This window comes from Procambarus clarkii, chromosome 29, assembly GCF_040958095.1.
Source record: "Procambarus clarkii isolate CNS0578487 chromosome 29, FALCON_Pclarkii_2.0, whole genome shotgun sequence".
NCBI classification, from domain to species: Eukaryota; Metazoa; Arthropoda; class Malacostraca; order Decapoda; family Cambaridae; genus Procambarus; species Procambarus clarkii.
In genome coordinates, this window is record NC_091178.1 from 4720443 (window position 1) to 4724665 (window position 4223).

Genomic DNA, 4223 nt, shown 5'->3' on the forward strand with positions numbered 1-4223 from the left:
CACAGGGGGGGGGCCTCATAGCCTGGTGGATAGCGCGCAGGACTCGTAATTCTGTGGCGCGGGTTCGATTCCCGCACGAGGCAGAAACAAATGGGCAAAGTTTCTTTCACCCTAAGTGCCCCTGTTACCTAGCAGTAAATAGGTACCTGGGAGTTAGTCAGCTGTCACGGGCTGCTTCCTGGGGTGTGTGTGTGTGTGTGTGTGGTGTGAAAAAAAAAAAAAAGTAGTTAGTAAACAGTTGATTGACAGTTGAGAGGCGGGCCGAAAGAGCAAAGCTCAACCCCCGCAAAAACACAACTAGTAAACACACACACACACACACACACACACACACACACACACACACACACACACACACACACACACACACACACACACACACACACACACAGGGATAATGGATGCCATTCTCCCAGCATGATCTCTCTCCGCCTCTCAATCGCCCTCCCGCTTCCCGTTCTCTCTCTCTCTCTCAGTTGACACAATATGATCGAGTAACGTTGAATCTACGTTATCGACGTTGAATCTACGTTATCGACGTTGAATCTACGTTATCGACGTTGAATCTACGTTATCGACGTTGAATCTACGTTATCGACGTTGAATCTACGTTATCGACGTTGAATCTACGTTATCGACGTTGAATCTACGTTATCGACGTTGAATGCACTTTATCGACGTTGAATCACCATTTTAACACCAGAGAAATCTGTAGGGTAAACACTCTATAGACAATCAAATTCACATTTCAGGCTTCATAGACATCTTTAAGTGTCGCAAAGGAGCAACCCTACCTAAGGAGGGGCAAGGGGATCGACCCCCCAACACCCTATGAGACTCGACATACAATCACGATTTCCCATAAAAACTTGCAAGAGGCTAACTGCATTCTCTTTTATAGAAGTTGATGCAATATATACAAATAACAAATAAGTTCCTTGACCAGACCACACACTAGAAATTGAAGGGACGACGACGTTTCGGTCCGTCCTGGACCATTCTCAAGTCGATTGTGATGAGGACAGGTAGGGACAGGTATTAAATAGGCAAGAGAGAGCTGAGGAGGAGAGTCAGCTCTTTCCTCCTCAGCTCTCTCTTGCCTATTTAATACCTGTCCCTACCTGTCCTCATCACAATCGACTTGAGGATGGTCCAGGACGGACCGAAACGTCGTCGACCCTTCAATTTCTAGTGTGTGGTCTGGTCAACATACTTCAGCCACGTTATTGTGACTCATCGCCTGCAAATAAGTTCCTTTTTTGTTATTTTCACTATCTCTCATTTTTACTAATATACATACATTAATTTATATTTACTGTATTATATTTTCCTTTCGATAGCTGTGTAAATTATATAAACCGGTGCGTGGTGTTTTGACCAATGAGACTCGTAGTAAATAAAGCGCCTATTTATTCGTATTATAACCCTATAACATAATACTACGACAATATAAAAAGCGTTGCCATTTTGTACTTTCCAAGAAACTGGTGTAAATTAATACTTTTCTTCGACTGTACGAGCTGTTAAAGACGGTGTTTGTTGTCAAATTAGCGTCGGCGACCCAGTTCGATCATCCAGTCATTCCGAAACTATAGTGACTGTTGGTGATCAAGTGAGGAGTGTGTCGGCTCACGTGAGTGTGCGACGGTTGTCCATGCTACAGTAGCAGGAGCAGGTGTGTGAGTGTGTGAGTGTGGGGGTTTGTGAGTGTGTGAGTGTGTGAGTGTGTGAGTGTCGGGCGAGGTGTAGAAACTTGGTCTGGTGGTTTGAGGAGATTGGCCACAACTCTTAGACACGTGTTTCTGGCGGTGTATCGTGGTTGGACTGCTGTATTGGTAAGAGGAAACACGATAGTGGATCTAACGTTTACCGTCTTATCGGAAGAGGAGACTCAACTCTGCAACAAGTCAACGACGCTGGATCAGCAGTTGTGTAAGGTGCAGGTGAGGCCGTGTTGTCATTGTAATTGTTGGGGAAGGGAATGGAATTATCGAGGGAAAGCACCAAGACATTACGACTATGTAGCACTTGCAAGGGGTTAGGATAAGGATTTGGGATGGGAAGGGGGGGAGGGACGAAGGGAATGGGGCCCAACCAGTTGGACGGTCGGGGATTGAACGCCGACCTGCATGAACTTGTGCTGGTCCAAGATCTTTCACCCCCAAGCCCCATATGGGTCTATACACACACTCGCCACCTTGGCGAGTGTGTGTATAGACCCATATAGACCCCTCGTATAGAGTGTGTGTATAGACCCTCCCCCAGCACCCACCCAGCCACTGTGGTCGACGGTATCAATAAACGTTGTTATCATGTTAGATGAAGAAAGGGTTGTGATGTGCTGCAGGTCTGGGTCACCCGTAATCGCCCTCTCCGTGTTGGCTGTGGGCAAATTTAAACAACTTGAGTGAGTTTCGTGTTTTTCTTTTGGCTTTATAAACGTGCCACACACCAGGGCCGCCTACATGATATACGTCGACCCACGGGGGACTCGCCACCACATCATCCACTGTTAAGTGTATAATTGTCGTAGTACTGGGTTAGATTACGACTATCCACGCACTCTTTAACGACGAGTCTCATTGGTCAATAACACACAAACCTGTTTACATCATTTACACTGCTAGCGAAAGGAAACTAGTGTAGATCAGTGAATACAAATTAATGTATGTAGAGTAGTGAAAATGGTCGATGTCTCTACTTTGTGCTTAAGAGTTTATTGATCTTTTATGTAAACGATTACATTTTTAAATTTAAATTTTGCCCCGAGGGGCGAGTTTATTGGGCAGCGCCACTCATCTTGTGAGTGGACACACCGCCATAGTGACAGTATTGGGCAGCGCCACTCATCTTGTGAGTGGACATACCGTCACAGCAGCATGTATAACACTCCCCAATAGGAAGAAAACCCGATATAACGTATGGCAATTGTACGTAGTGGCATCTGGCTGTCGAGGCAAACAACGTGACGTCACACAAACGTTCCCGCCATCAACAACAACTCGCTAAACGTTTTTTCAAGTTAAAATTGATTTGAAACCATGAACATTTGTGATAATAGTTGATATACATTAGTTAAGGGGGAGAAAAAGACACAATATATAGTGTCTTTCGTCATTTGTATAATTATGAACGAAATAAAATGTTTATATCCACGATAGTGTGGTTGAATATATATATATATATATATATATATATATATATATATATATATATATATATATATATATATATATATATATATATATATATATATATATATAATATAATATATGAATGCGCATGACCCCCAGCGAAGTAGCGCATGACCCCCAGTATAGTAGCCCATGACCCCCAGTATAGTAGCCCATGACCCCCAGTATAGTAGCCCATGACCCCAAGTGTAGTAGCGCATGACCCCCAGTGTAGTAGCCCGTCACCCCCAGTGTAGTAGCTCATGACCCCCAGTGTAGTAGCCCATGACCCCCAGTGTAGTAGCCCATGACCCCCAGTGTAGTAGCCCATGACCCCCAGTGTAGTAGCCCATGACCCCCAGTGTAGTAGCCCATGACCCCCAGTGTAGTAGCCCATGACCCCCAGGGTAGTAGCTCATGACCCCCAGGGTAGTAGCCCATGACCCCCAGGGTAGTAGCCCGTGACCCCCAGTGTAGTAGCGCATGACCCCCAGTGTAGTAGCCCATGACCCCCAGTGTAGTAGCCCATGACCCCCAGTGTAGTAGCCCATGACCCCCAGTGTAGTAGCCCATGACCCCCAGGGTAGTAGCTCATGACCCCCAGGGTAGTAGCCCATGACCCCCAGGGTAGTAGCCCGTGACCCCCAGTGTAGTAGCGCATGACCCCCAGTGTAGTAGCCCATGACCCCCAGTGTAGTAGCCCATGACCCCCAGTGTAGTAGCTCATGACCCCCAGTGTAGTAGCCCATGACCCCCAGTGTAGTAGCTCATGACCCCCAGTGTAGTAGCGCATGACCCCCAGTGTAGTAGCGCATGACCCTCAGTGTAGTAGCCCATGACCCCCAGTGTAGTAGCCCATGACCCCCAGTGTAGTAGCCCATGACCCCCAGTGTAGTAGCCCATGACCCCCAGTGTAGTAGCCCATGACCCCCAGGGTAGTAGCCCATGACCCCCAGTGTAGTAGCCCATGACCCCCAGTGTAGTAGCTCATGGCCCCCAGTGTAGTAGCCCATGACCCCCAGTGTAGTAGCTCATGGCCCCCAGTGTAGT